Source organism: Lathamus discolor, chromosome 1 (genome assembly GCF_037157495.1).
Source record: "Lathamus discolor isolate bLatDis1 chromosome 1, bLatDis1.hap1, whole genome shotgun sequence".
Lineage (NCBI taxonomy): Eukaryota > Metazoa > Chordata > Aves > Psittaciformes > Psittacidae > Lathamus > Lathamus discolor.
Genome location: NC_088884.1, coordinates 5,356,428 through 5,370,862, shown reverse-complemented (window position 1 = coordinate 5,370,862; position 14,435 = coordinate 5,356,428). Strand labels below are relative to the sequence as shown.

General features: G+C 43.7%; 1 protein-coding gene across 2 annotated transcripts in view; it reads left to right on the top strand.

Moving 5' to 3' along the window:
- CHCHD3 (coiled-coil-helix-coiled-coil-helix domain containing 3) overlaps positions 1–14,435 on the top strand; it is a 164,494-nt gene that overhangs the window by 100,571 nt on the left and 49,488 nt on the right. The gene's annotated exons all lie outside the window — the stretch shown is intronic.

The following is a 14,435-nucleotide window of genomic DNA, read 5'->3' as shown; positions in this document are numbered from 1 at the left end:
GAGTATCACCAAGTAGTCTTCAAATTGTCTGCGAGGTGTGGAGATACACACTGATTTGTCATTGAAATCCAGTTGTTCTCGTTGGTTGGAGTGGTTCCTTCCAAAAGCCACCAGTTCATGTAGAGCTTAAATGGGTTAAAAAGTTTAAAGTTGTTTATGCCACATTTAAAAAGCACTTCTATGCTTTTTAAAAAGGCTTTAAAAAGCCTTTTTTTCCTCCCATAGACTCTAAACTGAACAGAGCAGCTTGATAAGCTGTGTGCCATGCTTACAATATTTTAACATATTGCTCTTAGCATTCTTATTCTTTATAGGGTATTATTTTATAGGTTTTTAATGTTGAATAATTACGCTGTAATCACTTTCTAGATCCCAGGTTGGTTGTAATCTTCAGCCTGAACCCGTTTGCCTCCCGTATCCCTCTGCCTTCATCCTGAGCCTACCGATTGTTGATTAATATGAATTTCCTTTCTAGTTAGTTTTGAAAACAGTATTAACAAGATCTATATTCATTTATGCAATTTAGCAGGATAGAAAAAAAGCCCTTGTTTTTATGGATTAGGAAGAAGAGCATGTTGCGTGAATTATCAGTGTGTATAATTAGTCTTAATGAATATTTTAAACAGAGGGCATATTAGATACTGTCTCCGTGTTTTGTCCTACCTTTTTGAAGATGACATTAATGAAGTCCATGTTCTTGGCGATGAAAAACAGTTTGAAAGGATGAGATGAAATTAGTTTAATGATTCTAAAATGGTGCATTATTTAAGCAGTTAAAATGAAGATCCTTCATAAAAAACCCTGTACAGAATGCCTTCCTTATTCCCAAATAACTTGCTGGTGTTCGAGGAAAAGGTATATCATCCAGAGTGGCTTCTTATATCAGTTATCAGCCCTCCATTTTATAGTTACAGTGGAGTAATTCATAGAATCGTAGAATCCCAGACTGGTTTGTATTGGAAGGGAGCTTAAAGCTCATCCAGTTCCAAGCCCTGCCACAGGCAGGAGTACCTTCTACTAGAGCAGCTTGCTCCAAGCCCTTGTGTCCAAGCTGGCCTTGAACACTGCCAGGGATGGGGCAGCCACAGCTTCTCTAGGCAGTCATTCATAGTGCAGGGTGTGTGATAAGCTGTGATTCTTTGTTTGAAAGCTTCTCTTTTACCTTTTTAAGGTGCTATGCACCAAATTGGATTTTATTCATAGCTATTTTTAATGTTAAAGTAGGTCACTGGTATAGTGTCTTTGGTTGCCCTTATTAAGGGAAGACTTCCAATGTGGAATCACATTTTTACATGCGTGTCAATATATCCTTGTTGTGTGCAAGTGAGATAATGGGCTTTAAATAACTGTATTGAGTGCTACTGAAGCATCGTCCCCCCAAGTAGTATGGAATAGAGGAACTCTGCCATCTCTTGTTTTCTCTTCTTGGACTTGGAAGTCTCCAGGATTGCAGCAGGCAGATTGGAGTTGAGTGTCTTCTGCCATGGATGATGTTTGGTCTGTTTTCAGACTGGAGCTTTCATGATACTAACATCTGTCTTCTCATTCTGACTTTATTTGTAAGCTAAGAAACCTTTGCTTTGCCAAGTTGTCATCCGGTTTGTTTTTGGAGTACATGTGCATATCTCTTCTACATTAAGAAAGAGTTGTTTGAGCTTTAAAAGGAGGTGAACTCTGTGCTCCAAATCTAACTTTGAACTTTTCAGAGATGTGGAGATTATAGAATGAAAACTTGCAAAAGCAGAGAGGTCGTGTCTCCTGCGATCCCAGCTTCACTGCTGCTGAGCCTGCAGCCGTTAGTGAGGTCATTTGTGAGATGCTGTGTTGGTGCTTTTTGAGCATTTGGATAGAAACAGAGCTTTAGGAAGAAAAGCTCTGGAAAGGTTTAACATGCTGGAAATTACAGAGTACAATAACAATAACCTCCTGAACTTGTCCTGATTTCAGTGGGAGTCAGTGTATGAGTTGTTGAGCAGAGAAAAGATGGGAACGGGAGGCAGGATGGGAGCAGAGTAAGTGGAGAGTAGAGAAGTAATTTCAGGGTGAAGAAATGTGCAGTATGAGCCTGTCACCTGTGACAGAGAATGCTAATGACATTCTCAGATGATTCTTACATCAAATAAGCACTCTTTAAAGGTACTCAAGTTCTGGATGCGGTATTTCTGTCTGTTGCATCATTGAGTGTCAGAGCTCATCTGGATGATTAATTGGCTTTTTGATTACTTACCTTTTTCAATTAGACGCTTCCTATTTGTGTTCTTCAGTGCTGCTGGAAAAAAAAACAATGCAGACGTTGATAATAAAGGGAGATGACAACAGAACAGATTAGTGTCAGCACAGTGTGCTCCTTATGGAGAGAATTATTCTCCATATTCAGTGCCAGATGAAGGCTGCCAATTATAAACTGTTTCAGTGAAGATGCTCAGCCTTTTCAGGGGATTAATACAGGACCAAGTAACTGTGCACCACTGACAGCTGGGATGCTAAAACATAAACAGTTCTATTCTCCAGGGCAATATCTGTTCCTAAATTTGGTTTATGTGCTAAAAACCTTCTCATGCTTCCCAAAACCCAGCGATTCCTCTAACAGCTGCCAGTGTTTCTAGGTCAAAGATGGCACATAAGCTATGAGTTATTACATGCTCCACGGCAGCAACGCAAAATGAGATAGCTTAACAAAGGAGTTAAAGAATAACCTTCTCATAGTGTATATCTGATCGGGATGGAAAGCTGTTATTTAAGGGTTTGCACATTAAGGTTGGAGTAGAATTTGTCAGTGTTTTTCATTGTCTGCTTACAGGCTGATGATGTATCTTGATTACAGCAAAAAAAAAACCCCAGAGGTAGCAGTGTTTAAATCATGGACATGTGTACCCTACATAGCCTTAATTAATTACTCTAATAAGGTGGCATTAGTGGTATTTTAAGCCATCTGATAGTTCTTTTAAAACAAAGCAAGAAAAAGGAAAGCTGACATCTGGGGCAGATGGAGCAGCTTGCTACCTGGAATAACAATCCTACAGCCTCTTTCTCTGATGCTGTCTCATGTGTGTCCACACACACATTCACACGCTTCTGTCCCACTATATTTATTGTTGTTCTGCCCAGTTTCTCCGTGTCCATGGTCCTTCTTTTATGAAGCTGGTTTCAATGTCAGTTCCAAGCCCCAGTGGCTGTAGACTTCAGAACCATCTCTGCATGTCTGACATTGTAAGTTCCAGTCACAGAATCACGGAATCAGCCAGGCTGGAAAAGCCCTTTAAGCTCATCCGGTCCAACCGTTCCCAGCACTGCCAAGGCCACCAATGACCCATGGCACTGAGGCCTCGTCTCCACGGTGTGTGAACACTTGCAGGGACGGTGCCTGCAGCCCTGCCCTGGGCAGCCTGTTCCAATGCCTGAGCACCCTCTGGGGCAGGAATTGTTCCTCAGCTCCATCTAAACCTGCCCTGGTGCAGCTTGAGGCCGGTTCCTCTTGTCCCATCCCTTGTTCCTTGGACAATTCAGCAGTCACCATCAGCAGTTGCATTAATTTTGCCTGCAGAGCAGCTCACACCCTGTCATTCCTTCACCCAGTTGCTTTTCCTTTCGGATATCTTTGCTATGAAGGAAGTGTGACTAGATCTTCTCTTGCTTCTGGTTCTACTTCTGGCATCACACATGCGCTACCCACAATGAGGTGTGATTGTGCCCTCTTCTACTGCTTTGAGAGTGATGCAGCTCTCCCTAGTTCAAATTTTCATCATCAAATCCAGCTGTTTTCATGTTCTGCTGCTTCATAATACTATTATGCATCATTACCAGTACCATGCCCCTAGTCATAGGAGCAGAAGGAAATTAATTTTAATACACTGCTGTATGACAAAACTACTTAGTTTATCAGTGTGAATGAACAAGATATGTATCCCCATGTTAATCAGGGTGTTTCTCACTCAAGCTAAGTTTCTATGCTTGTGTGTTTCCTAGAAATACTTCCAGTAGTAGTGTTGAGTAGTACCCACGTGAATATGTGTGTGGTATAAGGTGCTAGAGTTATTCTAGAGCACAGGCGTGATGAGGAATGCCTGAGGGACCTAGTGAGGGTTTAGTCTGGAGAAATGACACAGGAGGGACCTTATCGCTCCCTGCAACTGCCTGACAGGAGGCTGGAGCCAGGAGGGGCCTGGGCTCTGCTTCCAAGGAACAAGGGATAGGGCAAGAGAAGGTGGCTTGAAATTGCATTAGGGGAGATTTAGACTGGATATTATCACAGAATCCCAGACTGGTTTGGGTTGGAAGTGACCTTCAAGTTTACCCAGTTCCAACCCCTGCCACGGGCAGGGGCACCTTCCACTGGAGCAGCTTGCTCCAAGCCCCTGTGTCCAACCTGCCCTTGAGCACTGCCAGGGATGGGGCAGCCACAGCTTCTCTGGGGCTTCGTGCCAGGGCCTCAGCACCCTCACAGGGGAGAGCTTCTGCCTTATCTCCAACCTGAACTTCCCCTGTTTCAGTTTGAACCCATCACCCCTTGTCCTGTCACTAGTCCCTCATGAAGAGTCCTCTCCAGCATCCTTGTAGCCCCCCACCCCTTCAGATACTGGAAGCTGCTGTGAGGTCTTTGGGCAGCTTCTCTGCTCCAGGCTGAGCAGCCCCAATTTATCTTGGTAGGAAAATACTAGGCAACCCAAAAGGGTTGTCAAGCACTGGAACAGGCTGCCCATGGAAGTCGTGGAGTCACCATCCATGGAGAATTTAATAGGCATGTAGATGTGATGCTTAGGGCCTTATTTTAGTGGTGGACTTGGCAGTGCTGTGTTAATTGTTGGACTTCATGATATTATAGGTCTTTTCCAACCTAAGTTCTGTGTTTGTTTGATTCTTTTAGCATTTGGAAGTTTCAGCATTATTAGATGTGCTACAGATTTAATAGTCAACGAGTTACTGCCCTTATAGTTCTTCCTTTCCCATTCTATCATGTCTGTGCATGTCCTTGCTGACTTTAGTGGCCCTTGTGCAGGGAGACCCCTGCCTCCTGCAGAGCTTAGTGCCACATCAGAGCCTGGGGATGTAGACATAAGTTCTGGAAATGTGATGCTCTTATCTGCATCCATTTTTTCATGCCTTAAATTCCAAGGAAGGATTTGCAAATCGTAGGTTCAGCACTTAATTTGGGGATTCTACTTGCCATGTAGGCTGTCAAGGAGCATTAACCTTAAGGTAAGATGAGCACCCAGTGCACAAAGCTGTGAGCTGATGGCACATACTATAGCAGGTGTTAAATAGTATTATCCATCCTACTTGCCACAGTAAATAGGATTTTGCTATTGTGATGTGTCAGGATTTTCAGAGAAATCAAATTTACTAGACACTAAACTGCCGTCCTCGTGCTGAGCAGCTTTATTCTGGGGTCCTGCGTTCATACTAATCCTGTTGGTAGGAAACGCTTATACCAATTGTGCAGGGAAATGATAATTTAATGATCTCTTCCTATTTTTCTATTCAAGGCTTAGAACGGACCAGCATTGCCGCACTGGTCCCGGTACTCAGGAAAGGAGATGATGCACGATTCAGCTTCACAGCCAAGTATTGGCTTTTTTGTAGGTGTTCATAATGAACATAAGTGCTGAGATGGAAACAATGCGAGTTCCACATTTGTTCTGAGGCTTCAGAGTCTTGTTTACCTTTTCAGATGTCAACAACTAAATAACCAGAATCTGTTTGCTATGGCTTTTGTCAACTGTAGTTTGCAAGATGTAGATAACAGAGGGGGACTATTCTGAGGCACTGTAACAACCACAACCATTTTTATGCCCTGCAACATATTTTAGCAGTTTAAAGTTTTTTGTTTCTATTTGTTTTATCAGTCTGTTCCCTTCCTTTGATCTTGCCTGACTGTATCAGCAAGAATTCCATAAGCAGAGGATGGTTCTGCTCTCACCTCTTGTGTTTAGTTTGTATTTGCTAGAGCAAACATGTTTACTCTCCACACATCCGTACTGCATTCTTTCATGTCTCTCAAAATCAAATAGCAGCGATGTAGGTTCCGTGTTTTGAGACTTGAGGCTGAATCCAGCAGATTAGGAAATGGTTTTGGCTGGTGGTGGAATGTATTGAGCACTTAGGGGAGACACAGGGAAAGCTCAGAAAACCTTTTGTCATTGTTCCCGCAAAGAAATGGAATTAGCTATGGTGCAGAGCAGGCGAAGTTGCCAACTTGTACTACTTGTTGAAGTGCAATGTGTTGGACACATGTAATACCAGCAGGATTTTCCAGTTTGCCCATTGCAATACAAAATGCTGCTCAAAGAGATTTCTGTTCTAAACAGAATGTGTAGCAACCGGAATAATCACTGTTCCACATTTGCTTTATACTTTGCATCTTTCTTACCATGGATGAGTAAAGCAGCTGTAATGTATGGTGGCAGCAACTTTGATAATGTGGTCTGTAAAGGAATCATAGAATGGTTTGGGTTGAAAGGGACCTTAAAGCTCCTCCAGCTCCAACCCCTGCCACGGGCAGGGACACCTTCCACTAGAGCAGCTTGCTCCAAGCCCCTGTGTCCAAGCTGGCCTTGAGCACTGCCAGGGATGGGGCAGCCACAGCTTCTCTGGGTACCCTGTGCCAGTGCCTTACCATCGTCACAGTAAAGAATTTCTTATATCCAACTTAAATCTTCACTGGTTCAGTTTGAACCCATTCCTCCTTGTCCTGTCCCTACAGGCCCTTGTCCAAAGCCCCTTTCCTGCTTTCCTGGAGCCCCTTTAGGCACTGGAGCTGCTCTAAGGTCTCCCCTTCAGGAGCCTTCTCTTCTCCAGGCTGAGCAAGCCCATCTCTCTCAGCCTGGCTCCATAGGAGAGAATCTCTTGTAACTTCCTCAACATTCAGAGTTTCTCCAGTCTCCCTCTACTGAGATGCTTCTTAGTCCTTTCTTTGGAAAGCTGAATTTGGCAAATGTGGTACAGCTAAAGATGCTTGGTCTTTTTCTTCTGCTTTTTAAACTGATGCTTCCAGTAATATCTGTGTTTTCTTTGACCTAACCAAACTCCAGTGTTTCAGAAAAGACTCACTTGAATGGCGATTTATAGACTTTACTTCTCTTTTAATTGCAAGTGAGCATGCCTGTATTATCTTGCTCAACAATAATACTGAATTTTAACTGGTCATTATAGCAGCAGTCTCTAAATAGCCATGATTTGAAAGAAAGCAGTTCCATCATTCCTACCCCCTTCTGTTTTTATGAGATGCTCTCTGTGGTTTTTTTCTTGTTTCTATCTGGCTGCCTATCTATTTATTTCTCTTTCCCTGCCCCCCCCCCCCCCCATCAAATAGCTGTTTATATATATATATGTATGTATATACACACACAGGTATTGATATACAGAGCCTGTATATCAGTACATTAACTCCATTTCCACTTTTCAGATAGAAGCAATAACACATATTATGGCTTCTATTTGACGAATTCCACCCTATATCATATCATTATTAATGAATTGTATTATTTCTGTCAAGTTATTGGTATCTTTTTCCTTTTTAAATGGATATTCAGCTGCCACAGCAGGTTCCTGCTGTTCTCTCCAAATTGGAGACATAGGTATAAAATCAAGACATCTTAATATCTCATTCTGTACTCGGGCCAAGAGACTTTCCTATGTCTGAGCTCATATGCTGCACCAAGGAGATAAAAGTAGGAGTTCATCAGAGTTTCCCAGTGCTTTGTATTGGCACACTGCTCCTGAAAACCACCCTTTTTAGTACTGACCAGCGCGTAATGTTTTTGTCAGTTTAGCATAATAAAGCTGTCAATCCAAGCTGTGATCTTGCTTCGTGTTGCCAATATTAGAGAAATTCCTCTCTTCAAATGTCATTATATTTTGGGGCTGGAGCTTTTGTTGAATGCTTCTTGCCTGGCAGGTTGAGATTAGGAAACTTGCTACCAATTACAATATCTGAAACCTCAACGTGATTGACAAAGGCAGACTGAGCCGTAGCCTTCTGACTGGAGTGCTGCATTAACGCACTACCACCGTATCTTGCTGAGCCACAGCCAGTGCTTGGAACACTTGGTTTTAAGCCTTGGGTTTATTTTTCTCCTGCTCGTTCTCTCTTATTTACTACATATGAATAAGTAGATAAGATATTTGTTATTAAATATGCACCTCACCCATCTATTTCTCTTCCCTAAGCCCACCAAATACACAGTGTTTTCTTCTGAGACATTTTTCCCATTAAACATACCTTTTTCACTCTCACCTTTCACTATCACATATCCAATCAATAGCAACGCTGGAATGCTGCTTAATAACAAAATAAGGAATTGTTCCACACTGAATAGCAGTATTGATGTTTCTCTAAATGTTTGCTTATAGATTAGTTTCCCATTCTGTGTGTCTGACTTTAGATAAATGGAGTCCCAAAGTAGGGCGATAACTAATATGCCGTTATTTTTGCCCTTGTGCAGTAAGACACCTGATAACTTCTAACAAGTAACTAGTTTCATATAGGTTGTTTGCAACTCTCTTTGTGTGCAAACCCATGGTTTGGGATGGTTTTTGCTTTGTTTGTGGTTTTAGTTTGGGGCAGAAGCTGAATAATTCCATGGTTTTGTTTTGCAGAAGACCAAAGGATAATGGTGCACTGGATCATAGAATCATAGAATCATAGAATAGTTAGGGTTGGAAAGGACCTCAAGATCATCCAGTTCCAACCCCCCTGCCATGGGCAGGGACACCTCACACTAAACCATCCCACACAAGGCTTCATCCAACCTGGCCTTGAACACTGCCAGGGATGTAGCACTCACAACCTCCCTGGGCAACCCATTCCAGTGCCTCACCGCCCTAACAGGAAAGAATTTCCTCCTTATCTCCAACCTGAACTTCCTCTGTTTCAGTTTTAACCCGTTACCCCTTGTCCTGTCACTACAGTCCCTGATGAAGAGTCCCTCCCCAGCATCCCTATAGGCCCCCTTCAGGTACTGGAAGGCTGCTCTGAGGTCCCCACGCAGCCTTCTCTTCTCCAGGCTGAACAGCCCCAACTTCCTCAGCCTGTCTCCATACGGGAGGTGCTCCAGTCCCCTGATCATCCAATAACTTCGTCCTGCGTCAGGGATGTCTCTATGCGATCTTTAAAGACTTTTCTAATACTCTGTACATTTTATAATGCAGTTGTAGGGTTTTTTTTTTCCTTTATCTCCATCAGTATCTCTCTGTAACCCATCATCGTTCTTTCCCTATGGGAAAAAAATGATTTCCATAATCATTCCCATCATTCTTGGGAAAAGAAACCTTCTTTTCCCAAGTTTCTTCTGATTTACTACATTTTTCTTGCATACCTGTCCAGAGCTGACTCTGATACATAATCATAGAATGGTTAGGATTGGAAAGGAGCTTAATATCATCTAGTTCCAACTGCCTCCACTCTTCCTGCTGTATTTCATTCTGCTTTTTGGCCTAAAATGCGCATTTAGATTCAACCTGAAGCCTCTTTTTTTGCCTATAGGATGCCCCAGTGCAATTTCCTACAGAATTTTGACACTGATATTGCCTCAGATATGGGGAAAGGTGGTTTTTGAATGTGGTTGTACTGTCTGTATTATGCAGAGATGCACTCAGAGAGGTGGGATACACTTTGACTGGAAATATGGATGCTCAAAACCTTTACAATTCAAACTCTTGGGGATTTTGGTAGTTAATAGGGGATTTACTGACCCAAGAAACAGGGAAATCATCTTTTTCAGGAATTGGCTATTTATATAGTGCTTTGTGTTTATCCAGCTATCATCTAGCTTTGTAAAGATTAGTTCTTTCAAAAGCCCATTTCTGTTCCTGCAGCTCTTAAGTCCTCACTGCTTGAATTATGGGTTCTTTGTCCTTAACTTTTCCTCAGGTATACAATTATCACTGCTCCAGATCTCGGCATTTACTGACCTCCTGCTATACTTAAAAAATGGGAATTTATTTATGGTCCCATGATAGCTGGTCATCACTAATCATTATTTTTCCCTGAGAGAGTTTCAGTTTGTGTTAAAGTCGCTTTGGTGCTTGTTGAGTCTGAACACGTACACGTATTCCTTCTATAGATGAAAAGTACAGATGAGGGTGCTGAGGCGCTGGCACAGGGTGCCCAGAGAAGCTGTGGCTGCCCCATCCCTGGCAGTGTTCAAGGCCAGGTTGGACACAGGGGCTTGGAGCAAGCTGCTCCAGTGGAAGGGGTCCCTGCCCATGGCAGGGGTTGGAACTGGATGAGCTTTAAGATCCCTTCCAACTGAAATGATTCTGATTCTAACATACGAGGCAATATTAAAGACCAAAGCTGTTGGAAAGCAGCATGTTGGGCAGCTCCTTCACTCTCCCTCTTTATTCCTGTGTCCAAAATCATGCTGTCAGGAGAGCTGGATAACACCTTTCCTCTGCAACTGCTTGCTTTGTCTGATGGAAGGACTGAAAATCACAGCAAGCGGGACCTGACTGCGTGCTGTGGGATCAAGCACATCTCTCCTGTGGGATGGCTGTTCCACAGAAGCAAGTACTGGATGCTAGCAAGGCTGGGCAGGCTGTTCATCCAGCACTGCTCACTTTTATGAATACAAACTAGTGGATTCTTACAGTTAAACATAAACATGTCACCATTGCCTAAGACTCCTTTAGCACTTGTGTCCACATCTGTTTGCAGTTATCTTTTCAGCTTTGCTTTTCCCTTTTCGCCTTCTTAAGAAGCAAAGAAAAGTATCAGGAGAGAGAAATGTTAATAGGCAAAATGGAGCAAACCAAAGAAATTTGTCATTTGAATGTTAAAAGAGAGAGCTGAGCGTATTCATGGGATGTGGCAAAATGGTTTAACATATGGGGAGTTAATGAATAAGCAGCTTTCATTTCACCCAGGTCTGTTCCCTCCTCCCACCCGCTTTCTTTGACAGAAGTTGAAGTTTGGGAACAAATACTGTACTGAATTAACACTGTATTAAAACAACACTCAGTGAGATAGTTTGCTTGCATTTCTTTCTCAAGGTAATACATTCACACAATACTGCTCCTCTAAATTGAACCACCTGAGAAGTAAAACACTGAATTTTTAGGGTTCTTCCTAGAGATTTTGGTTATATATATAAAGATGAAACTAAATCTAGAGAATTTACTGCTTCCATGATACTTGGAATAACTCCCCGGAGATAATCCTTTAGGCTCTTTCAGTTTCATGGGAATCTGATAGAAATATTTTCCTTTGAACATATTTATCTTTTTAATATATTTATACTTTAATTGCCAGTAATTTTTCTTTGGGCAAGCTGAGCTTTGGGCGTAAAACAGTGGAATTCAGACCAGTCTCTTTTCACATATTTTCTATTCTCTGTCCTTTGTGCAAGTACCTAATTTAAATATACTTTCCATTTAAAGATGTATTAATGATGTTATGTGCATTAAAGCATTCTCTGAGCACCTTTTCTCTTTCAAATGATGACACCAAGTTGGGTGTAAGTGGTAGCCTGCTGGAAGGTAGGAAGGCTCCGCAGGGGAATCCGGACAGGCTGGATCCATGGGCCAAGGTCAGTTGTATGAGATTCATCAAGCTTCCGTGCCATATCCTGCGCTTGGATCACAACAACCCCATGCAATGCTACAGACTTGGGGAACAGTGGCTGGAAAGCTGCTCAAGGAGAAGGAACTGCAGTCCTGGGGGTGCTGATGGAGCTGAGCATGAGCAGCTTGTGCCCAGGCAGTCAAGAAGCCACCAGCATCCTGGCCTGTACCAGCACCAGTGTGGCAGCAGGGCCAGGGCAGTGGTTGTTCAGCTCTGGGCCCCTCACTACAAGAGAGACATTGAGGTGCTGGAGCGGGGCCAGAGATGGGCACCGGAACTGGTGCAGGGCCTGGAGCCCAAGTGTGATGGGGAACGGCTGAGGGACCTGGGGGGTTCAGATGGAGAAGAGAAGGCTCAGGGGGGACCTGATGGCTCCCTACAAGTGCCTGACAGGAGGATGGAGCCAGGAGGGGCTGGGCTCTGCTCCCAAGGAACAAGGGATGGGACAAGAGGAACCGGCCTCAAGCTGCACCAGGGCAGGTTTAGATGGAGCTGAGGAACAATTCCTGCCCCAGAGGGTGCTCAGGCATTGGAACAGGCTGCCCAGGGCAGGGCTGCAGGCACCGGCCCTGCAAGTGTTCACACAGCGTGGAGACGAGGCCTCAGTGCCATGGGGCAGTGGTGGCCTTGGCAGTGCTGGGTTAATGGTTGGACTCGATGATCTTAAAGGTCTTTTCCAACCTAAACAATTTCATGTTTCTGTGATTTGATGATTCTGTGATTTTATGAATCTGTGATTTTATGAGTCCTTCTCCTGCCTAAGCAGTAGTTAGTGATTTTTCCCATTGTAAAGCAGTAACGTTGATGTGAAATGTGCCATACATTGTTGTAAATAGCCTTGTAAAGCTAAAGGCTGCAATAACCTTCCTGAGCACACACACCAGCTTCGTTTTCACTGCTGTCAGTCTGAGTGATATTTTAATTTTTCCTGCCCCTAAAAATACTCCAGCCCTGTAACCGACAGATAAATGAGAGAATCCCTAGGAAATGCTGCAGAATGTTTCTATTTGCCAGCACAATAAATGCAGAAGCTAATAAATGTCCTCTTATATCAGGAGGAGGCGTATAATGAGTAAATGATGGGAAAAGGAATTTGGGAAATAAATGATCAAGCCAATCTGAGTTGACAAACCATTTCTTAATAGCTTGGCCGTTGGTGGGAGAGGGCTCTGTGAGGAGCTGCTGAAACACAGGGCTAGAGACAGGCCATTGACATCTGGAACTGATGGATATTGTGAGGCTGGTTTAGGTTCGCTGAACAATAAGCTGTGATTCAGACACAGCCTCTTCCGTGAGAGGTTTTGATGCTTCACCATGTGTGTATGTGTGCAGATAGGGGAAGGGGACAGCGGATTTCATCCTTGTTTCTGTAAGGCAGAATCATAGACTGGTTTGCATTGGAAGGGACTTTCAAAGCTCATCCAGTCCAACCCCCCTGCAATGAGCAGGGACATCTTCAACTGGATTAGATTGCCCAGAACCACATCCAGCCTGGCCTTGAATGTCTTTAGGGATGGGGCATCCACCACCTCTCTGGACAACCTGTGCCAGTGTTTCACCACCCTCACTGTAAAGAATTTCTTCCTCACATCCAGCCTGAATTTCCCCTCTGTCAGTTTGAAACCACCACCCCTCACCCTATCGCAACCGGCCCTGCTAAAAAGCCTTACCCTATCTTTATTATAGGCCCCTTTAAGAACTGAAGGACCACAGTAAGATCTCTCTGGAGCCTTCTCCTCTCCAGGGAAAACCCTCTCAGCCTTCTGTCACAGGAGAGGTGCTCCATCCCTCTGATCATTTCCATGGCCCTCCACTGGACCCTCTCCAATAGGTCCATGTCTTTCCTGTACTGAGGACTAAGCACTACTGAGGGTAAGCACAGAGAATGCTGCTGCCTGGGATGGCTTTGTGAAAAGGACACAGGTAACACCAGGCCTGAGGAAATCACTGCTCCTTACTCTGTTACAGTGTCCTGATACAGGTGCATCGTCTTTCTCATCATCATTTTATTGTGTTCATCATGTGTAAGGGGTTCTTCACGTCAGGGAGAGTGTGACCACAGTAAGAGCTATAGAATCAGAGAATCCCAGGTTGGAAGGTGTTGGAGTCGCGGGAGACAAGCCTCATGCTCTCATGGTCAGCAAGCCTCGTTTATTTAGCAAGACACATCCACTTTTATAGCTTGCAGGGTTAGTTACATTGTCTGATAAGATACAGCAAAATCATTGGTCAGCCTGTGTCGACGCAGGGGTCTCCAGGTAACTGCGACCACCTCTTGTTTCAACATGTTTCAACATGTCCCAACTTGCCCAAGCAAGACCATTGTGCTATTCCAGCAAGATACCGTTGCTCTTATCTCAGCAAGATGCATATCCTGTTTCTTAAGCAAATCAGGGTAAACATTAACCACGAGATTGCTGTGCCCTGGGGGCCTACATTTCCACCAGCTGCACGGTATCATGCCCTTTGTTACTTAGCCATTCAGTTGTTAAGCTCTCTACAGAAGGGACCTCAAAGATCATCTGCTCCAGCCTTTCTGAGCAAGCCATGACCTGGACTAGATGTCCCAGTTGAACTGAAGTCTTAGGGTGCTGATCACATTTTAAGTCCACTGCAGAGAGGGGAAGACAAATGTACCAGATTGTGTTATAACAGTGTTTGTGGCACGGATCTCAGCCTTGGCCAGGCTTTGCCACAGGAGTGAGAGATGAAGTCTTTTCCTGTATTGAGAATTCAGTATAGAAATGCAGATTTCCGTATTTTTCTGTGTTCTGTGGAACTCTCCAGAAATAAAAAGTATTGGGCTTTAAAGGTGGGAGAAGGAACTCAGATTCAAGATGACCAGAAGGGTTTCTAGGAGGAAGACTGGGGAAAA